Source organism: Python bivittatus, unplaced genomic scaffold (assembly GCF_059951505.1).
Source record: "Python bivittatus isolate LINGU-HERP-01145 unplaced genomic scaffold, Pbiv_v1 ctg000530_np1212, whole genome shotgun sequence".
Lineage (NCBI taxonomy): Eukaryota > Metazoa > Chordata > Lepidosauria > Squamata > Pythonidae > Python > Python bivittatus.
In genome coordinates this window covers 10,858,922-10,882,053 of record NW_028277085.1, presented here as the reverse complement: position 1 = coordinate 10,882,053, position 23,132 = coordinate 10,858,922, and the positions used below count along the sequence as shown (strand labels likewise).

The 23,132-nt window shown below is 41.0% G+C and overlaps 1 protein-coding gene across 6 annotated transcripts in view; it reads left to right on the top strand.

The window, feature by feature from the left end:
- ZFAND6 (zinc finger AN1-type containing 6) overlaps positions 1–23,132 on the top strand; it is a 51,939-nt gene that overhangs the window by 6,035 nt on the left and 22,772 nt on the right. The window contains exon 1 of one of the 6 annotated variants that reach the window (XM_088148649.1): positions 7,737–7,872. The exons of the other annotated variants lie outside the window; for them this stretch is intronic. The gene's annotated coding sequence lies outside the window, so the exon portion shown is untranslated. Of the gene's footprint in view, positions 1–7,736; positions 7,873–23,132 lie in introns of those variants that run through there. 6 annotated transcript variants of the gene reach the window in all.

Here is a 23,132-nt window from a genome sequence, read left to right as displayed (position 1 = left end):
CAAATAGTCCATCAATGGTTTCCATTCTTTAAGGTAATAATTATTTGAGTTTTCTTTTAATAGGAAAGTCAATTTGTCATTTTCTGCCATATCCATCAGTCTCAGTTGTACTGTTTTGTTCAGATAAAGGGCTGTGTTATATGTAATATTTGGTTCTGACCACATATGAAATATGTTGTTTTACTGCATGGATCCCAGTAGGCTGTTCGTCTAATGTGTGGTCCAAATGTGATCCACATTTATTGTACTGTATTTACAGGTGTGTGTGTGTGTGTGTGTGTTAGGACTACTTTCCAATACTGTTCCCAGGTCATCAATGTCAGTAGGCATCGTGAATGTGTTTCCTATTGCCCTAGCAATTTTTTTTTGAAAGAGACATTTTCTTGGCATTTTGCCATATCTTATCCCAGCCTGGCAAAAGAACGCATGTTTGTAAAAAAGAAATCCTTCATAGATCTCACGTTGAAATGCCACATCAGTAGTATATGAACCATCGCTTAATTAAAACAATCAGCTGGATTCAGACATCAGTTGCCCCTGTGTGTGACAAAATAACAATGTAATGGGATTTTTTATTATTATTCTGAAGTGGCAGAATAAGCTGTTTTGTTATTTGATAGCTGGGTTTGTGCATCTTGGGGAAACAATTTTATTTCTATTCTGTTTTATGGGTCACCGTGATCTTGCTTGTTCAATCTGCTGTCTCGGTGACTAAAACTAGCAAATTGGATGTCAAAGTGAGCAACAAAACATAGTTTCATTTCTGGATGTTTATTTAATGCAGTTATTTGTTGAGGAAGCAGGGTAACAAACTTGCCTTCCATTTATTTTTCCTCCTGGGTTCTGTTTGGGGAAGAGCAAATGGGAGGATGGAAATAGTTTGGAGCTTTTTCCCACCAAATTATGTTTACCCTTCTTTTTTGAAGTTAGAAAAACAAAAAATTCCAATTTGTTTTTGGTTGGTTGATCATATTGATTTTGTCCCATCATGGTATGATAATCTGAAGCAGTGAGTGTGATAACTATCTCCCGCTTGTATATAAAACATAAAGTGTTTTTCTCAGCTGAAGTTTCTAAAACTTCATTCGAATGGAGAGTTTGATTTTTTTTTTTTTTTAGCAAGGGTCAGGCTCTTAGGTTAGATTGACAGTGTCCAGCAGGATATTCTTTCTACCTACAGTGGGGCAAAAAAGTATTTAGTCAGCCACCAGTTGTGCAAGTTCTCCCACTTAAAAAGATGAGAGAGGCCTGTAATTTTCATCATAGGTATACCTCAACTATGAGAGACAAAATGGGGAAAAAAATCCAGAAAATCACATTGTCTGATTTTTAAAGAATTTATTTGCAAATCATGGTGGAAAATAAGTATTTGGTCACCTACAAACAAGCAAGATGTCTGGCTCTCACAGACCTGTAACTACTTCTTTAAGAGGCTCCTCTGTCCTCCACTCGTTACCTGTAGTAATGGCACTTGTTTGACCTTGTTATCAGTATAAAAGACACCTGTCCACAACCTCAAACAGTCACACTCCAAACTCCACTATGGCCAAGACCAAAGAGCTGTTGAAGGACACCAGAAACAAAATTATAGACCTGCACCAGGCTAGGAAGACTGAATCTGCAATAGGCAAGCAGCTTGGTGTGAAGAAATCAACTGTGGGAGCAATAATTAGAAAATGGAAGACATACAAGACCACTGATAATCTCCCTCAATCTGGGGCTCCATGCAAGATCTCACCCCGTGGGGTCAAAATGATCACAAGAATGGTGAGCAGAAATCCCAGAACCACACGGGGGGACCTAGTGAATGACCTGCAGAGAGCTGGGACCAAAGTAACACAGGCTACCATCAGTAACACACTATGCTGCCAGGGACTCAAATCCTGCAGTGCCAGATGTGTCCCCCTGCTTAAGCCAGTACATGTCTGGGCCCGTCTGAGGTTTGCTAGAGAGCATTTGGATGATCCAGAAGAGGATTGGGAGAATGTCATATGGTCAGATGAAACCAAAGTAGAATGTTTTGGTCTAAACTCAACTTGTCGTGTTTGGAGGAGAGAGAATGCTGAGTTGCATCCAAAGAACACCATACCTACTGTGAAGCATGGGGGTGGAAACATCATGCTTTGGGGCTGTTTTTCTGCAAAGGGACCAGGACGACTGATCCGTGTAAAGGAAAGAATGAATGGGGCCATGTATCGTGAGATTTTGAGTGAACACCTCCTTCCATCGGCAAGGGCATTGAAGATGAAACATGGCTGGGTCTTTCAGCATGACAATGATCCCAAACACACCGCCCGGGCAACGAAGGAGTGGCTTCGTAAGAAGCATTTCAAGGTCCTGGAGTGGCCTAGCCAGTCTCCGGATCTCAACCCCATGGAAAACCTGGAGGGAGTTGAAAGTCCGTGTTGCCCAGCGACAGCCCCAAAACATCACTGCTCTAGAGGAGATCTGCATGGAGGAATGGGCCAAAATACCAGCAACAGTGTGTGAAAACCTTGTGAAGACTTACAGAAAACGTTTGACCTCTGTCATTGCCAACAAAGGATATATAACAAAGTATTGAGATGAACTTTTGATATTGACCAAATACTTATTTTCCACCATGATTTGGAAATAAATTCTTTAAAAATCAGACAATGTGATTTTATGGATTTTTTCCCCCATTTTGTCTCTCATAGTTGAGGTATACCTATGATGAAAATTACAGGCCTCTCTCATCTTTTTAAGTGGGAGAACTTGCACAATTGGTGGCTGACTAAATACTTTTTTGCCCCACTGTATTAAGGACTCTAGGAATCAAGAGATACTTCGAAATAGTTTGAGTTTGTTAACTATTACATTTGAAAGGTATTGGCTGGCATATTTTACTTTCAGGCTGTCATCCCAGGTAAAATCTTTTGAGATTTCAGTATTCTTGCATGAGGTCCAAGGACTGAGATCACTGCACAACTTTCTTTTAAAAATTGGTCCTCACTTTATTGTGTGAGATTGCAAAAAATGGCTAACTCTTTTCATTCAGCAGTGGTTCCTGAAAGATTATCTTGGACTTGCAAGAGCTTTATGAATGATGTTTAAAGTGACTGTGTTTCTTGAAAGACCAAAAATAAGAATCTAATCTATACATTGTATGGCCATAATATATATTGTTCTTTGCATCACTATAATGATAAGAAGCAGCTGTAAACTGACTCTGAATCTAACTCAGGATGTTTTCTGTTCTCAGATTGCTCCACAGTTAATATTTGCAATAGCCCAGCATTTCAGTAGGATTGACCCTGGGGTGAGGAGACTACCTAATCTTCTTGACCCTCACATCAAATCAAACCTTTATTATGGCCATATGAGCAAGCACTCTGATACTATTAAGCTGGTAAAAATGAACACATATAAGGCTAAAAAGAAGTGCGTACAAATGTTCAGAGGCGGATGGTACATATAGAGGCACAGAATTAAGCAAGCCAGAAAGATCCGAACAGTGGTTGCACAGAAGAAGTGAGAGTTATCTGGCAAGCTTCACTCCTTAGGACTCTCGTTGAAGAGCCTTTGAAAACACCAGAAGTATTCTTAAACAGGACATTTCTTCAGGGTAGAGTTGATAGAAGCCCTCCAGGATTTCTTGTAGAATGAGAACAATGAAAAAGCATATGACTTAAGGCCTCTTCTGAGCTGGTGGATGTGGAGGACTGATTTTGTAGTGCTCCAGTAGAACGGGAGGAGGCAATGCCTCCACCCTGACTCGAGGCACAGCAAAATTTCAGAAGGACGGTGCCAACCACTTAAAAAGACCCCAAGTATTGTGAGGCTGGGAACTAGATTTAGATTTGAAAATCAGTATCCCAGATAGACTGTTTAAGAATACTTCTGGTGTTTTCAAAGGTTCTTCAACCAGAGTCCTAAGGACTGAAGCTTGCCAGATAACTCTTTTTTAGCCAGATTGACTTAAAGTGGTCTCCATCAACAATAGGACCACATCCAACTTTTCGTCTGGATGCTGTACTTTGGATCAGCTGGGCATGTGTGTGGTTGTTTATTTGTGGAGACAAAGGAGCTAACTTTCTGATGCTGTGTGCAGTTATAGCACTATTTTCCTCTTAAATTAGATAGACATAGAGAGCTGGTGGTTCAGTTTGCCCTCTGCCCAGCATGGCAGTTCATTCTTCCTTCCTTACCAGCCAGATTTGGGCATGGAATTCTTAAATCTCCTTCTCCTTGGTCTATACAGCCCTAAAGGTCATTTTTGGAAATCTCCCTTAATTTACCATTCAGCTGCCTAAGCCACTTGGGCATCTTCATTCTTGAGCCAAGAAAAAGAGCAGCTGACTTAAGCAAAAGAGAGATTCTCAACAGCAGCAGTCCGGGAAGGGAAGGGAAGGGAAGGGAATAAAGATATCTGTGTCACAATATGTGAGAAGACAGCTGCTGTCGCTGCTTATCATAGTTCTGGGAATTAACTAGCTAATGAACAAGTTAAAGAGCAAATGGAGCCATCTCTTTGCCTGCTTGATTTCTGTTAACTGTCAAGAATTTTAGCTAGTGTTTTGCAAACAGCATTGGGGCTCTGCTACCAAAATGTCTGGCATGTTGCCAGGCAGAGAAATTGACCTACCCTCTTCGTCTGTGTACTGGTCAAGCTAAAGTCAAAGCCTTCTCAAATATACGGCCTGATTTTATGCCTTACACTAACCAGGAGAACCGTCCTGGTTTTATGCCCAGCAAATATATTCGTGAGTGGGAGGAATATGAAGGAAATACCACTATTGGGTATCCTGAGCTCTTTGCTCTTGCCTCCCTTTTTAACCTCGTTATTGTACTGCTTACGGGGGTTGTAAAATTTTTAGATCTTTTTCGAAATCAGGTGTTTCAAAAGTTAAGTTTTAAAAGCTGAGAAAAAAGAAGTTTTTTTTTCCTGTGAACCAGCCCCTCTAAGACTCTACATAGAAGAATCTTCCTTTATTGAAATCTGGGACAGATGAGAAACTTGCAGCCCGGGAGCCTAGCCTGGCCCACCAGATGGCCTGTCTTCCATTCTTGCCCCGCGCCCCTTAAACCACTGCATGTTTGTCCTTGTTTCATGGGGAAGACATGGCCTGTTCCCAGGTAGTTCTTCATCAGACATACTTTCTCCCTTCGCTGCTGCTGATTGGGCACACCCTTCCCAAATGGGGGAAGCCAGAAGAACTGCCTTTCTCTGACCTGCCTGTAAAAAAATACATAATAACAGGGTGTGGCATCTAAGAGGGCATTGCCCTCTGATATCATTCAGCCCACCAGGGCACGTGTGGGGTTGAATCCAACCTGTGCCAGATCCAGTTCCCCATCCTTACTTTAGTCTGCACACTTACTCTTTGCGCAGTTGCAAAACAGGGAGTTCACTGGAAAAGTGGGATCAAGCTGCCAAAATCATTGTTCCCGGTACAGCAAGAGCAAGACTACCAAATGTATAAGTAAGAGAAGACATTTGAATAAATAAAGTGTCCTTAATTTACAGCGTCATAAACCTTTTGCTACTGGGATTGTGCAATGAATGCCAGATTTCTCGATATTTTTACAGTACAGTACTGCTGAATTTCCTGAAAGAGCAGTCATGTTTTCCTAGCAAAATATGGCCTTTTCTGAAAGAGATGACCCTGAATTTAAGACAACCCATGATAATGGAGGCAGATGAAAAAAAAAGTGCTTTCATTACCGGAGTTTCAATCAATTGAAGATGACCATTTTAAAGGTAAATTATTTGCAGGGAAAATTGGATCCCTTTCAGATAAATGCAGCTTCTCCATAGAAATATAAAGTATGTTAATATACCATTATGGAAGAAATGGAGGTAGGTTTTTACCTCCCCACCTCCAAAAATGGATCTTTCTAGCTCAGATTGTCTGATCTTTGGTCTTAACTCTCATTTGTTGCTGCGAAACTGCCAAGCATAATTTTCTTAGGCATTTTTTCCAAAACTTTGGATGTGATTCATGTCCCTTCATCGTGTTCTAAGCAATAAAAGTAGAAGCTGAGGTTCATTAAGGAAGCTGTTTTCTTGTGTTATCTGATGCTGGATAATCTGCTTTATAGTGTGTCAGTGATGCATTAACATTTAGAAGCACTCTACAGAAAGATGCCAAGAAGGTCCATGTTTCTGAAAGCTGCACAAATAAAGTATTGCTTTTGGGAAAATCAGATGCCTATGGGGCCAATTAGAGTATTGCTGTATATTTCTAGGGGAAAAAAAATCTTACTGAAATACGAAAATGAAAAATTATGCTGAGGTTAAAAGGCAATTCATTTTGTTTTCAGGTTTCCCATGAAGTAACTTAACTTTTAATAGCACTGTAAAGTAGTTCAAAGTGGAAAACATTTAGCATCTAACTGATCTGAAATGCTGCGAACTAATCTTTCATTTTTTCATTTGCTTTTCTTATGAATGATTATTCTTACTTTAAATAAGAACACATCTTTTCTCTATGGAGTTCAAAGCTTGTTGGTATAATTCCCTCCTGTTTCTTCCATACAACAATCCTGGGAGGTCAGTTACTCTGCAAAGCGGGACTGGCCCAAGATCACCCAGTGATCTCCATGATTAAGCTGAGATTTCCACTTGGATCTTGCTGACTCAGATTCGCAGCTGTTTCCCCTTGAAGTTGTAAAAATATGCAGCTTAGTTCTACGATAAAATGTTGTAGTGGAGTTCAAGGGCCCAGACGTGTTCCTTTCTGAGCTGTTTTGCCTCCTTAGATGAAGTCCTTCTAAAGTTTTGCAAACCTCAGCTTCCCCCAAGTCTGCCGAAACCTCTGTCTTGTGTAAGACAGATCATGAGAATGGATGCTAGAAATTTTGCGTACTTTGTGAGCTGTTAGTTGGCACAGTGGAAGCATTTCCCTGAAATAAACTCAGTTTGCTAGTATTTGTGGATGAACTTGAGAAGATCAGGTGGTCTGTTCAGTATAGTTCTCTAATCCTTTCTTGTCTGAAATAGGCAATGAAAGGGAGAGAAGTTGAATCTAGACCGTTACTCCAATTTTCCTTATGCAAAAATAGCATGAATAAAAATCTTGGAGCGGCTTCTCATCCCAGAATTAAACTTGTTCTCAGGACATGCTCTCCAAAATCTGAGTAATTTTAAAGACTACTTGCCTTACAACGTGATAGGTGGAAGATATGGATGAACTATATTGTTTTCTCAGCTGAATGGAAAATACAACTTGAAACTGTTTTTTGGAGGGGGGGGGAGCCATCATTGGCAAGGTCACACCATGTTTGGCGACCCTGGGGCAGCGACGTTGAAAACAGCTGGGGTGGTGGCGAGCATTTTGCAAATAGCGAAGATTGATCTTGTCTTTCAAAACAAACACGCGCCGAGGAGTTCCTGGCGTGTTTGTTTTTTGCAATTTGCCAAGTTTTGCTTAACAGCCAGCTTGATAATAACAGGCTGACCTCGATCTCACACACCTTCCTCAGCCCCTGTTGTACTCCTTTGAAAGCACATAATGACTACATGGAGGATCCCGAGTGTCATTAACTTGTTTTCCTTCGTTCGCCTTTCAGGCCGGCCCTCTCCGTGGGTGCCGCGTTGCGTTTGGGACACCCGTTTCCCTTTTGCCTGCCCGCCGCGCTGCGCCTTTAAGAACGCAGCTCGCTGCGCGTTGCCTTAACCTGCTGAACCTATCCTGCTAGCAAGGAAAAAGTTATTTAAATAATAGATATTAGCCTTTACCAATTAGGATTATAAGCTTTGCAAGCAGGGTGGAGTTTTCCCAGTCTGGCCAGTCATGTTGCAGAAGGTGGGGCTTGATGCAAAGGATAGGCTGCGCTGGAGTGCAGCTTCCAGTGAAGTTAATCTGGGGTGAAGCAAACAGGAAAAAAAAAATTGTGCAGAATTTGTGGGTAGGCTTGCTTTTGTTGTTCCGCGGCTTGTGCGGTTTCCACTTGGGCTCTAAGGCAGCGGGGACCGGGCGCTTGTAGCGAACACCGCTTTGTTCCTTTTCCGATGTTGGCAGGCTATTAAAATTGATGCGGGGAAGCAGAACAAAAGGGATCTTTGGGGCAGGAAATCAGGTGCCGAGAAACAAACTTGGCCGAGTTTGTTTTCACGGATCTCCCCGTCGAAACTTCCTTAAAAAGCAAAGGAAAGTGGGTCAGGTAGAGGAGGGCTAGTTTTGCGGCGCTGCAAACTCACGGGTCTGTTTCGGTATGACACGGCATCTCTCCAAGTCCTTCGCTGTGTTTTTAACCTTTTAACTTCTTCGGATCTGATTGGGGGGGGGGTGGGCGGGGAGGAACGATGACAGGAGGGGGGTTCGTTCTTTCATCGGGGCTTAAGTTGTAAAGTCGAACTGACCCCTGTGCGGGGCGGGGTCTTGCTGGCGTGGGGACCCCTTGTGCAAAGGACAGAATAGTTGAAATAACAAAATCCGTGGGGGCTTCGGGATCGCAAACACCCTCTCCCCACGAAGATGGGAACCTAGCCGAGCCAGTTCTCCTTTCCAGGCTGATTCCTCTGACTGAGATTTAGCAAGCCACCCTCCTTTCTTTGGGTAATTTTGGGTGTTGTGTTGACATCTGCGCAGGAGTGGGCTCATGCTAACAGCAGGAAACTCCAAGGAAAAAGAGTGGGCTCTTCTTTTGGGGGGGGTGTTAAACTTGGGCTTAGTTGGATGATAAATACCTTTTGGTAGGTGACTTGGAAATACCTGCCCCTTACTCTGAGGGCTGCGTAAAGCTCCCTGTGAGTACTTTGGAGGCAACCGGGATGCGTACCTGTGGATGTAAGAGGATCTCCGTTGCGTGGGAAGGGAATTCGCCTGTGGACGGCTTTTGCATTACTGAACAAAAGTGTGTCGCATTTTAACGGAGTGCCCCAGACTTGAGCTGGCATCAGCCTTGCCTTCGCTCTGGTGAAAGTTAGGGATTTGGGAAAGGAGGGGGGAGTCAGCTGTTTTAAGCAAATGTTTTATATCTGGGACAGTATCTGGAGGCCATGAAAAGGACCAGCTGTCCTTCTGTGGCCTACCCCGAGGTGAGGAAGGAAGTGGTGTTGGTGGCAATGGAAGATGTTGGCAGTCAGATTTGAAGTGGGTGGGGCCGTGGCCCAGTGCTTCCCACCCTCTCCTCAAAGAAGCCTTCCAGCAAAGCCAGTGGCAAACCCCAAAGATATTCCTTTATTTGATGTGACGTATTATTTGACACATTGGACTGGAAAAACCCCTTTGCTGTGTATGGTAGACTTCCAGCTCTGCCTGTAAAACCAAGGGCTGGAAAGATAGCAAGCAGCAGAGCTGGACAACTTCCCCCCAGGATAGGACAGGACAGACATTGTTGTCTTTATCCAACAAATTGGATAGAATAGAAATTGGCTGAGTCCTTCCATTCCAGCATACCTTTCTTTTAGAATCAACATGTTAAATCTCTGATGCCCTGCTGAAATGTTCTTTTGTGCTGATAAGGAATTTCTCTGTATGTTTTGGGGCACCTGTTTGGACAGTTCAGGTTTTATCCATGGTGATGCTAAGCAGTAGCAATAACAATCATACGCTTCATTGGTTGGTGAATGTGATTGGTTTCTCTTTTTTTTTCTCCCTTTGCAGGGATTGTAAGTAGGGGCAGAAATTGCATGTAGGGGCACTTTGCCTCCAGGACAGCCTTAGGGTGGATTCTCTGAGTAGGGTCTACACTAGCAAAGATCTAGTTCTTGCAAGCATTAGATGAAGCGATAAACCTTCAACCTGGCTATATGCCAGTTGTATGTGTTGTATGCAGGGAGAGCAGATGTCCTACAATTCAATGTTCAACAGCAACAAAAAAGTGGATTCCAACTTGCTGATATGCTAATTTTTTATGTGCAGGGTGATGGTGTATTCCATGTGCAGGAGCTGTCACATGATCCCACTTCCCATTCCATCTGACATGGTGACCCTTGGATTTGTTTATTCATCTCCATCTTGAGAGATGTAATAGACAGCAGGGTTCCTCAACCTTAGCATCTTTAAGATGGGTGGACTTCAACTCCCAGAATTCCCCAGCCAGCATGGCTGGCTGGGGAATTCTGGGAGTTGAAGTCCACCCATCTTAAAGTTGCTAAGGTTGAGGAACCCTTATATAGAGCATTAAAGGTGGAGGAGTCAGATTCAATCCTTTCACTTCTTCATTGAAGTTCTTTGGACCAATTGTTAATTCACTCACCCTAATCTGGTTGGTGGTGGCTGTGAAGCTGAGAGAGGAAGGAAGGTGGACCATAGATGATGTTTTGAGTTCCTTGGAAGAAAAGAAGTATAGAATTTAAGTATTGTGCAGTTTGCGTGACCTGTGCCCTCCCTCTACTCTCTTGGCAAACCACTTACAAAGCAGAGGAAGTGTTTTAGAAAGGTGGAGGCAAGACCTTTTAATCTGAGCAGGCATCCCCAAAATGGATAGATTGCCTGATTTATTAGCAGAAATCCTTAAGAAAAGTCATGCTTATTGCCCAGAAAATAGGAAGCCATGAACTATCCAGAAATTTGAAATCTCTACATCTTCTCTGTACCTTGTTCTCCATTATTAAGGACTTCTATATTGTATCTCCTCTCTGCGACTATAATCAATGTTTCCCAGCCTGGCCCACTTCCAGGTGTGTGGACTTCAACTCCCAGAATTCTCATCTGTGGCCATGCTGGCTGTAGAATTCTGGGATTTGGAGTCCACACACCTGGAAATGACTAAGGTTGGGAAACCCAGCACTACACGTTTAGGTAATATGAGAGACTTCTCAAAATGAAGATGTTTCTGGTATTCAGAAATGCATGTTTTAATGATTTGAGGTTAAAAAAAAAAACCCACCATAGATCTCATGCTACTCTTCATAAAAACTGTGACTTTTATTTTTCCTTTTGGACCACAGCATGAATCTTCAGTACACGAATGCCTAATTCCTAAGAGATGTTGGAAGATTTTTCACCAGTATTCTGATATTTAAACTTATCATTTTCTGAATATAACTTCTTATAAAAAGTAGTAGACCAAGTCCAGTTTTCAAAGCTTATATAAGTTGGCAAATTCACCAAATTTATAGATGAACAGGTGAGGAAGTAAAAAAATTGAATCAAAGTAGAATAAGCAAATTAGCTAATGGATTTGGCCTTGGATTTCATTTGCTGAAGAAGAGAGATTCAAATGATTTAATGCTCCAAGTTTTCAAAAGTGGTTTAGCCCTAGCCAAATGTTTAAGAATTAGAGGAGATAATGCAACTAGGCTTCACTATCTTATCCCAGAAATTCAGATGCATGCATGGAAAATGAAGGTTGCTTGTACTGGGCTCAAAAAAGCATTACAGGTAGTCCTCGACTTATGACCACAATAGGAACCGGAAAATTTGTCATTAAGTGGTGTGGTTGTTAAATGAGGTGTCACATCACTGCACCCAATTTTACGACATTTTTGTGGTGGTCATTAAGTGAATCATGTGGTCATTAAGTGAATCACACACTTCCCCATTGATTTTGCTTATTGGAAACCCCCTGGAAAGGTTGCAAATGATGATCACGTGACCCTGGGATGCTGCAACTGTTGTAAATACATGCCAGTTGCCATGCTCCTGGATTTTGATCACGTGACTGTGGAGATGCTGTGATGGTCATAAGTGCGAGGACTGGTTGTAAGTCACTTTTCCAGTGCCACTGTAACTTTGGTCGCTAAATGAATGGTCGTAAGTCGAGGACTACCTGTAGCATGTTTGAATTTAGCCATTGTGGTTTTCAAACCATAACTTATGGCTTAGCCTTTCATCAAACCCAATTATGGTTTGTTCAGGAACAAGTAAACCACAATTAAATGGTGGGTTAGTGCAGTGTGTGAAGCTTGTCATTTTTTGTATCCTAGTGTCTCCTTCTTGTACAAAATACCCATGGATGTATAATTTAAGACACACACACATAAAACTAGGTAAGCTAACATCAGCTCAGTTTGTGTTGTTTGTTCCAGTCTTCTGTCTGTGAAACTAATAAAATCCTGGTGCAATCCTGTGTTTCATGTTGGTCGGTCCTGGATCATGTTCCACCTCTCTGTTTTTTATGATAAAGAGTAGGTATGAAAGAGTAGGTATGAAAGTCGGTGCGACTTTCAGTTGTAGTGGCAGAGGAATAATCTCAGCAAGTCCATTCATTCTTCCTTAGCAGAGCCCTTTAAAGCGAGCTGCTCTTGCATGCCTCTGCTTAATTTTCCCAAACTTTAGCTATTTAAAATTGAGGGAAACAGCCAAGTTTCCAATTTGTAGCCCTAATAATTTCCCGTAACCGATACATATCACAAGCTTTGTCTTGTCCTCTTTTATTTTGGTATTGCATTAGAAGTAACAACAGCTTTTCTTTTTTTTCATATTCATCATGATACATTAATTATACTGAGGCCAGTTTCTAGAGGGGTCACCCTATCCATCTGTTGCAAATATACAACAAAGAGTCTTGTGGCTCCTTAAAAGCTAGCCAACTGTATGTGCTTTCATTGATATATCCTGGGAAAATAGAACAGCTCTTCTGGGCTTAGTATTGTAGCAATCATGGGCTAATTGAAATTCCCAGGGGATCATGGCAGCTGGCATATGCCAGAAAGTAGGAGTTGATTTTGGCTAACTGTTCTACAAGTTAGGGTTTAGTTCCTGTGGAGGTATTGTGAGAGTTTATCCAAAATTACATAAACTCTGCAGCAAGGATACCCACCTGTATACATTAGTTCAGGGTTTCTCAACCTTGGCAGCTTCCAGATGGGTGGACTTCAATTCCCAGAATTCCCCACCCATCTGAAAACTGCCAAGGTTGAGAAAGACTGCATTAGTTAAATGAATTAAGCCAGTATAGTCTTATAGAGAAACAGTCTTCAAACAGCTGTTTCTTTTATTGCATTTCATATGTCACTGCACCCCATAGGCCCTGAGCAGCTGACAGCAATTTTCTGGAGGCCTGCAAGATCCGAATAAAATAGTGTAAGAGCGTAAAAGAATGCAATGATAAAGAAGGGAGTGATGACAAACCTGTAAAATACTGTATAGTATCTGTTAAGAAATAGTACTTTTAAAACTTGAAGTCTATATTCCACTAATATAAAACATAAAAACATAAAGATGGTGCTGTTTATTGGGTCATTCCACTGAAGTGCACCATTTAGCTGACCTTGACTGGTCTGAAGAAAGCTAAGTAGGGTCAGATCTGGCTGGCACTTGGATGGGAGACCAGGAAATTCCAGCCCTAGAGGCTCAAATGGAAGGTTGAAAAAATTTCCTGGAAGAAGGCAGTAACCACTCCCTTTTGAATGATTGCTAAGAAAAATCTCATGAACGGGTCCATGAAGCCCCCAGGAATCAGAGAGAATCTTTATCAGTGAAATGCTCTTTTAAACATGTTAAAGAGTTGGGTGAGGAGTAGAGCTCAGTTCCAAATGTGGTAATGATGATTTGCTTCTCTGAAGCAACCGATGCTTTTGCCATCAAGATGGCCATTGGGACTGAGTGTAGAGCACGGTTCAATTTCTGCTTAAATCCCAATCATTCTAAGTTTTCTGGGGTCCACTAGATCAGTTTCTGATTTTCAGCTTCGCTTCCCACCTGTGAAATGGGAATCATGATAGCCATTGCAGGGTGACAGAAGGAAAGAATGGTTTGAGAGCAACCTTACCTGTTGAGACTGCCAGAGATTGTGTTTGAAAAGTTGCAAATCATTGTGGAGCGTGAGCAGAATAACGAATAGGGCTTGACAGTTGTAACACATAATGTGCAACAGTTCAGGAATATTATCCATGGACGGCTGGGAGGTCATAATGCCCTACACTGAAATTATTTCCTTTAACGGCTGGAGATTATCCCAAGATCTGCCATCTCTGTGTTTCCCTGCAGTTTGCTCATCAAAGGGCCACATTTAAAATTCTTAATAAGGAACCCCAACTTTTCAAGATGATGCGTTCTGCACTTCGTTACTGAGATTTGTCATGGAGATGGCATGTCTGCCTTATGAAGGTGGTTAACAGTTTTCCTCCCGAGACCTTTCTTCAACAGCGTGTGATAAAAGGTCCATAAACAGCTTGTAAGAAATAAAACAGAGCTGGACGCGGACCATTGCTTGTGAAACATCATGTTCAGTAGCTTTAATGTATTCTCCTAGAAATCTTTGTGATTGCTTTGACCTTCTAAAACCAATAGTAACATATCAAGCTTTTACACATCTTCAGGATTCGTACTCCTGCTTTTAGTGCATTCATTCATTTAATTAGGTATGAGCAGCCCCTTTTTTGTTATAGTGTATGGAAAGAGAAAGGTGGCAACCAGGTTTTGTTTGCTTCTCGTATCAGCAGACCTTGCTTATCTTGTTTTTCCAGAATTTTGCACGTTTAAAAATGCAGAAGCAAAAGTCTCTGGCTGGTGCATTACACAAAGTAAAAGCAGATTCTTCCTCCACTCCCTTTAGCTTTCTAAGCCAATTTGGACCGTCTTTGCCGAGCATTTGAAATCTTGAACTTTGTGTTCAGATCAAAGCGTAGGGACTGGAATTGTTGGTGTTGCTAGGAGAACGAACAGGCCCCTTGGAGCGTAGTTGTACTTTGCCAAAACAAATGCACGGACTAAAGCAAGTTCCTTTGCTAAAGCAGGATGATGTCTAGATGGCTTTAAACAGTGATTCCTGAGCTATATACTGAGGGCTGATCCTTGAAAAATCAAGTGATGTTCTAAGTTGGTTGGCTTGGAGAAGTCCTTTGAATTTAAAAGCAGAAGGCCTCTTTGGTCTGGTATCTAGTTCTTCATTGTCACCACCCACAAGTGACAAGTCCCCTTCTGGTGCACTGTACTGTTTCTGAATTGGGAGCTTTCATATAGCTATTGTTCTACCCTCCATGCATTTGCTTAATTCTCTTCTCGAGACTATTTCACTTAATGACCAACAGCATATCTTGTAGTAATGAATTTTGTAAATTTTCATCGACTTGTTTGTGGACAGCAAGCATGGAGACCTGTGAGAAGAGTAATAAGTCTTAAAATTTTCTGATGCAAGGTGATAGACACCAGGGAATCTCAGAAACATCACTCTTTTCTGTAGTTGCACTCATCTTGAGCAATGAATCACCAAGAAAGGCTTGATTCTTCTATCCTGTAGTGGCGTCAAGGATGTCTGCCAAGTGATTCCCATTATAAATCCAGAAAGCTAATCTTCCCTTGGGGACCAAAAGTCTTCAGAAGGTCTGACTTAAACTCTTTTTGGATGGGTATCCCTTTGATTGCCTAAACTGGTCCCTGCCAATTGGTGTGTCAAATAGGTCCTAGCCTGGCCTTGACTGGAAAGAATAACAGGAGCGAACGGTTGTCCTATGCTATATAATTCCAGGCTAAAAAAGGTATCTTTACTCTTATGTCACAAGATCTAATCTTATGGCATGTGGGTTGATTTTCCTGGGCTGTGTTGTTCTAGGCTGGAGATAGAAGGTGTGAGTCTCTGCTCTTCCAAGAATTCTTTCCCATGGAAAGTGACTATGCAGGGGAAAATGGTCTCATGTAATTTAGGAATGCTTGCAGGAACACTGTATCTTGAGTTCTAGTCTGTCACTGCAACTACAGACTTGATTTTATATATTTCCAGTTGCAGATGAGGTACGAACTGGGGTGGAATTAAGGCATAATTTTGAAAGCAAGCAGGAAACTGGGCAAATGGATCCTGAAATTACAAACATTGAACAGTTGTCTCAGTATTCAGTATATATACTCAGCAAAGGGTTTGAACCTCCAAAATAGTCAATTTGGGAATTTGCATTTCTGTTCAAGGCTGGAAAAATTCAATAGTCCTAATGCTTAATGCTATATTCAGCTCTAGTTCAAGGCTAATTTCTTAACTATTTGTGGCTTTTAGGAGTTTACTAGGCTGTCCACGTAGTAGATCAGTTCAGATACAGTAGTGATCTGTAGTTTGGGTTCCATGCACCTCATTCTTCTTACCCATACAGTGGTACCTCTACTTACGAACTTAATCCGTTCCGTGACTCTGATCGCAAGTCGAGTTGGTCACAAGTTGAAGTAAATTTTCCCATAAGGTTCAATGTAATTACCGTTAATCCATTCCGGCGTCCGCAGACCACGTGTCAGGGGCGGAAAATGGCCGCAGACCATGTGGAATGGGTGGAAAAATGGCCGCAGACCACGTGGAACGGGCGGAAAATGGCAGCGGACCACGTGGAACGGGCGGAAAATGGCCGCGGACCATGTGGAACGGGCGGAAAATGGCCGCGGACCACGTGGAACGGGCGGAAAAATGGCCGCGGACCACGTGGAACGGGATGAAAATGGCCGCGGACCACGTGGCACAGGCGGAAAAATGGCCGCGGACCATGTGGCATGGGTGGAAAATGGCTCGTAAGTCGAGGCAAATTCGTAAGTAGAGGTAAATTTTTGGGGCCGGAGCTGATCGTATCTCGAAAATTTCGTAAGTAGGGGCGTTTGTAAGTAGAGGTACCACTGTATTTTGAAACCCCTTGGATGATGGTCCACAAAGCTAGAGTATCATTTCAGTTCATGTTTGACCATTCCTGTGATGACCACTCATAGTTCATCTAAATGGGGTTTTACAGATCAGTTTTAGACTTGATCTCCTTATGCTCCATGAAACCATGGTTTGTCAGATAATGCTGGCTCTGAATCCTACCCAGTTATTATTTGACACTGAGCCTGAACTGTGAAGAAGGGAATGTGGAAACCCAAAGTGCAAAGATCTTGGCAGGATGTTCGGCCACCTGAATGAGGATTATTTGGTTATGAATCATCCCGCATGATAAAAAGCTGAAGACGAGTCCAGAAAAAGTGCTTAGCATGATGAATGTGAACAAGCTGTGTTATTTTTATTCTTCCCCCCCCTCTCTCTACCTCCCTCTCCCTCTCTCTCTGAGGGCATGGAAGCTGTAACAAAAAATAAAACAGAAAGGCGAGGCAAGGTAAGAATATTTGCCTTAGTGTTTAGTTAAGGGCTTATCCTCACTGCAATTCTCAACCCCCGAGTTCCAGCTATGACACTTATTACTACTTTTAGTGTGGTGTAGGAGGAATTTGCACATAAAAGATTGCTTTTTCCTTTAACAGGAAAAATTGCAATAGCTTGTTCTCCACGTGGATGCACACGTACGCAGACAACTTTATTGTTTTTCTGAAGATCCTCAGGTGTGGTCCGGCTTACATGCTGAAATGCTATAGCCAGGCTTATTGAAAGCTGAGAATAAGCAGAAAAGGAAGTACTCAGATATTATGCAATGTTACCTCTGTCTGGAATCATGGCTGGGTCAAACAAGTTCCACTTCTTTTTAACAATTTGAAGTACCCAAATCAACAGTGGCAAGTTCTTCATTAAAATTCAAGGATTTTGATCTGATCTAGTAAGAAAGACATGGGAAAGGGCAGTTTAAAGAAATAGGTATGGCTAAAAAGGAAAGAGATTTATAGGAAGGTCGATCAATTCCAACTTAATTTTCTAAATTAAATAGATGCCTGTTTCCCAGTATTTTGACTGGGGGCAAGTACATAGTGGGTCATATATTTAGATAGAGACTGTTCCTGAAAAGTAGTTCCTGAATTTAAGGAATACCGATATCCAGGCTGATAATTGTCTTGATTGTTGTTGGTCACTAGACTTAACATTCATTGTTATCTAAGTTCCTTTTTTCAATGAAAGCATTTATGGAAACAATCTTTACTATGTATAAGGAAATAAAATAAATCACTAAAGTTTGCTTTTTTTTTTTTTTGGTCTGACCTCTTTATCAGGTTTCTGTACCGAGAGTTCACATAATACTCTCTTTTTGAGGGCTTTTTTTTAATTTGGTGTGACTCTTTACAGATATGTTCAGTTGTGACTGACTACAAATGTATGTTTGTTTATTTGATTTGTCGGACTGCCCAACTGCCAGGTCCTCAAGGCGGCTTACAAAGAGGGTAAAAAGCATCATGATCGTGAGCTACAGATATGAGATAATGAATCTGCCACGCCAGAGGAGGACAGAACTCAAAACGCATAATGCTGTAAAGCCCAGTGCCTCTCCGAAAAAGCTATAGGGACCTCACAAGGGAGAGATGCTATTCCAAGGGCAGAAGTTGCAATGCTTTATTCAAACTCTAGCTTAGGGTCAAGCAACACATGATAGCAGCCATGGAGAAGACTCTTCATTAGGTTGGGTTCTTTCCCCACAAGACACAGTTTGCTCAGAGTTCCTCACTCGGTGTTGTAGGCTGCTGGAGTGGGTTTCTAGAAGAAGCTCATAGTATGGATTCATACAACACATTTGCCTAGTCTCCACAGTGCATGATGGTTGGTCAATTTTTATCATTTCCTTTTTTTCAATGGTCTGTGGTTTACCATCTTGGACAAACCCAGTGAGTCTGGTTAGTTTATAGTTCTGTATTTGGAGTGAGCCTAATTCAGCCATTGTTAAGTGTGTTGTACAAATGCAGCTATTACGTCGGATCACAGGGGAGTGAGTGTTGTTTTACAGAAGACCATTTGGGATACTTGAGCCTTGAGTGAAACCGTGGTCAGATGGCTGCTCTGTCTCTTTAGCTAAGAAGCTGTGCAAGGGATGAGCAAAGCTAAGTGTGTGACAGGGACTTGTCTGCGTTTTTAAGATACATTGGAGGAAAATTGAGACATGAGTTACGTCTGTAGCTGTACCTTCTGGAGAATAAACCCAGCAGAATTCAGCAGGATTTTCCTGTTCCTTAGATTTCCCCGACCCTGGCAAGTGTCTTCTGATTGCACCTCTCAGAATTAAACCCAAATATTTTTGGAAGGCATTGTTTTCAAAAGTAAAATTGCATTGAATTGCATTCCCGTGCTTGCATTAGACGTCATTATCATGCAATAAGCTATTTGGCACTGGATTAATCCAAAACGAATGGCATTTTGGCAGAAACTGAGGTGCTAGGTTACAAAATTACTTTGCCCCTTAAAAAGTGAATTAAAATACTCCTGAAATAGTGGACAGGTTTTACATTTTCCAGTTTTCCAGTGTCGGGAAGCGAATTTCTTTCTCTGTTCCTGCTGTCCTGTTTACTACAGTAGCAACTTCTCTGCTTCCTTTTAGCTTGACGTGGCGTCTTGCTGTTTTCTGCTGATGACTAATTTGACGTCCTGCCGAGTCATGTGAAACCTTTGACCTAGTTATGCTGTGTCTTACTTGGTGTCACCAAATTATTGGACTTCCCCTCTCCTGCTTATCTTAATTTTGTTTTTATTTGTAAGGGTGGTATCTCCCTCTATCGTTCAGGAGTCTCTCTGTCGGTCCAAGTCTTGTCAATACCTGTAATTAAGTATCGGTTGGATCCTGTTTACCAGATGGTTGGTCTTGGAATGAATCCATATTACATTTTTTAAATTATGGTTCACCCTTGGCCTTTTATACAATGCTTTAAATGCTAATATTAAAGGGTAATTGGCCATTATGGCAATACGTCTACTTGTTTGGAGTGACTACTAGCATGAAGCCTGAACTCAGATTGACTTGAAACAAGCTAGCTTTAAATCGTGATGACTTAGCAATTTTGTAGCATTTTTTGGAGAAAATTGTATATTCGGTTAATCAGAAAATGTCACATCTTTCCCTTTCGAAAAAATTCTTGGACAGGCTTGGTCAATATTAAAAGCTTAGTTTTGTTTTTGTTTTTTAAGACCTACAAGATCAGGTGAATCTGGGATATAGTTGTAATTACAGTTTTTTGTTTGCTTTTTTATGTATTTTCTTGTTGTGTAATGTTTTTTTCCTTTTGTTTTTGTGTATGGTAAATTTTTCATTTTTAAAATTATTATTATTATTATTATTATTATTATTATTTGTGTTTGAAAATGGATTAATAAAAACTGTCTGGTAAAAAAAATGTGATTTATGAAGTTGACTTGCTTTAGGGTGGTTCTTTGGTTTTTGTTTGTTTTTTTGTCTATCAGTGTATTAATAAGTATTATTTTGATCTAGTTGCAGACTCAAGTCACTACAAATTTTCCTCCCCAGAATGTTTCCCCCCACAAACACTTCCATGTCAGGAGTTATATTTTTTCACTTTTGTAAACCAGAATGTGGAATGCAGAGAACTTCCAGCAATTTGACTTTTGAGACATTCAAGTGGTGGGTTAATGTTCTTGTTTTGCTCTCTAGAATATTGTAGGGGTGAGGCTGAGACTGCAGATCTGTTGAAAATGGAAGCGAACCGTTTTCCTAACTAGTAAAGGGTGTTTATGAAGACTGTGCTGCAGTTTTTGAATATCTCAGGATAATATCACAGAGCTGATAAGAAGGCACGTGCTACCCCTGATCATGAGCAATATCATGCTTCCGTTGATACTCAACAAGTTTCCTGCCCCACCTGGATTCTTAAGGAGATATTTTTATCAACTCTTGGTCACTACATGTACATGTTCCTGCCACTAATAAGTGGCTTGTCACTTCTTCTAGATTTTTTAAAAAGTTATTTTATTTTCCAGATTCACCAGCTGGGAACTCCCTTCCAAGTACTAACTAGCCCAATTCTACTTAGCTTCCAAGACCTAACTAAGATGGCCAGATGCTGCCATTTGGTTAGACCAGTGTTTCTCAACTGGGGAATTCTGGGAGTTGAAATCCACACGTCTTCAAGTTGCCACGGTTGAGAAATGCTGGGTTAGACTAAGGGAGGGCAAGTGAAGTCATGCTAATTTTGACATGCTTTGCAAGGGGCAAAAATACATATTTCTTAGGGCTAATCATTTTATTAGCATATTGTAGTTTTGACTGGCATTGCAGTACTAATGATTGCTCGATACAATTGGGATTTGATCTATTCATTAGGCCATCCATTTTCTCCTATGAAATCATTAAAAAAAAATCCAAGAAAAATATAGCAGTTGATGACATGACATGATAACAATGTTTGTTGTAGTGGCTGTTGCAGGGATTTACACTGGTCGTTGCATATCTGGATGAAGAGAAGATGATGAGGTCTAATTCCAAAAATCAAAGTTTCTTGGAAAATTAGCAATAATGTTTAGATTCTTGCTTGTAAGTATGATGTTAAAAGATATTGACGCATTGGCAGGGACATATAAAATTTGAGATGACTGTACTTTACACATCCTGAATTGCACTGGTGTGGTCTGCAAATTCCTTAATGCCAACATCTTAGCCACCCTAGTGGAAATGGTGATCCTTTAAGTGTGCTGGGTGTTCAGATTGGCTGCTGAACAATGTTCTGTGCTAGAGAAGCAGTTTGCTACATACCATAAGGGGAAGGAGAAGTTACTAGTCAAAAGTCCAGGATGAAAAATCCTTTGGATGTGCAAAGCTAGCTGCAGGGGCTTGGTTTTATGTTTTGCAGCTCCCAAGAGACAGTGGTCAGAGTTCAAAGAGGATGGGCCTCAAGGAAAAAGTTGTGGAAATTCAACTAAGCTCCATTCTCCTCCTGTCACAAAGGATTTCCTTCTAAAAATAGTGCCTCCTTTCTCTCTCCCTCCCTATTCATAGATTCTGGATTATATTCAGAAGGTCAGAGCTGGAAGTAGCCATCAATAGGCTTTTTTAGGGTTGAAAGTAGAAGGTAAACTTTGCATGGACCCCAAGCAATCTTCCAATCTCAGCATCCTGCCAGTTAGGGTTTCTTGCTGCAATATACATTTTGTGGATCCTTTTGTACATTTTGTAGACGCCATGTATAGTTCTCCAAGACAACTCAATTTTGGGGAGATACTGTATGAGAATACAGGAAAGTAGATGTAAGTTGTTTGTACTCTCTTTCTTAGCTAGCAGTAGGTGTGAATGCCACCAGAGCTTTTAATTCCTGAGCTGTGGATTCTTTTTGCATGAAATGTGAAAATCCTGGAATATTACTATTCATTTTGGAAAGAGTAGCTTTAATATCAGGGGATGTAAAAATAGTAATGTTTATCAGTCACTGAGATAAATGCAACAAGGCCCCTTGATTCTAAAAAGGAAATGGAAGATTTTGTGCGTAGGTGGGGGGTTTCACTTGGAAGTTACTTTAATGTAAGAAAAGCAGTGCTTCAAAATTAAGAAAGCAGCAGCGAAGCCTTTTTCTCAGTGCTAAAATTTACACTTTGCATATAGAAATGCAATTCATGGCCTCTTTAAACATAACAACATAGCAAGGTTGGAAAAGATAGCTACATGGGGCATAGAAAGCTAATGGTTTTAATGGGTTGCATTTGAAGAAACATCTTTTTTTCTCTTTTTTGCAATGCTATTGATTTGAGCTGGACTGTATGACTCCAGTCTGGCCAGAACTGAATTCTTGCTCATCTCTTCACTTCTCAATATTAGAAGATCAGTTGATTTGCTCCAAACCACAGGCCAACAAACCTACATGCATTCATAATTGCTTTAACACTTTATCTTTCTGTTTTTGGTCAGGATGTTCAGAGGGAAAAAAATACTATCAAGTTTTAGTGCTCAAGAAACAGAGCAGGTACCTCACTTGCTATGCTGGCATTTGTGAGCATCCATGAGGAGGTAGACTAGACAACATATAAATATACCCAAATAGAAGATTTGGTAGCCAGGTTTTCAGTAGAAAGGAATGTATGATTATGCTCAATTTGCAAGGAGCAAATTTGCTTTCGGTTACCCCATCTATCAGGTCTAAATCTTTATACAAAATTGGGGTGATGCTGTCAGAATGGTTAGGTCAGGCAGAAAACTAGAAGAGTCATTCTGATCTTAAACTCTATTTTGAGGATTGAAAATACCACCTTTCAGAGCTAAGCAGGGCTTATGTTCTGTCAGGTCTTTAATTTTGACACAATCTGCAATCTCCTCGTTGACTGCATTCATGCTTGCTGTTGGGTTTTGCACATCCTTTACTCAGTTTGCATTAATTACTGCAAATGAATCTCAACTACATGCAGTGGTCTGAATTATCCCATATTACTAGATTTTTCCACAAGGGTAAAATATATTCCAGGTAAATAAAATAACTAAACAGGCTGTCTTTTATTTTTGCAGTTCAGCAGAAGATAAACATAACCACGACTTTAAGTTTTACTTTACCAACATTGTTTTTTAAACTAAACTTCAAAGCTTTCCATGCCTTTGAATTACTGGGGTCCAGTCAGAACAAAATAACCAAATCTGCTCAGTGAAACAAACCTTTAATTAATTTTTTATGTAATCTGAAGTATTT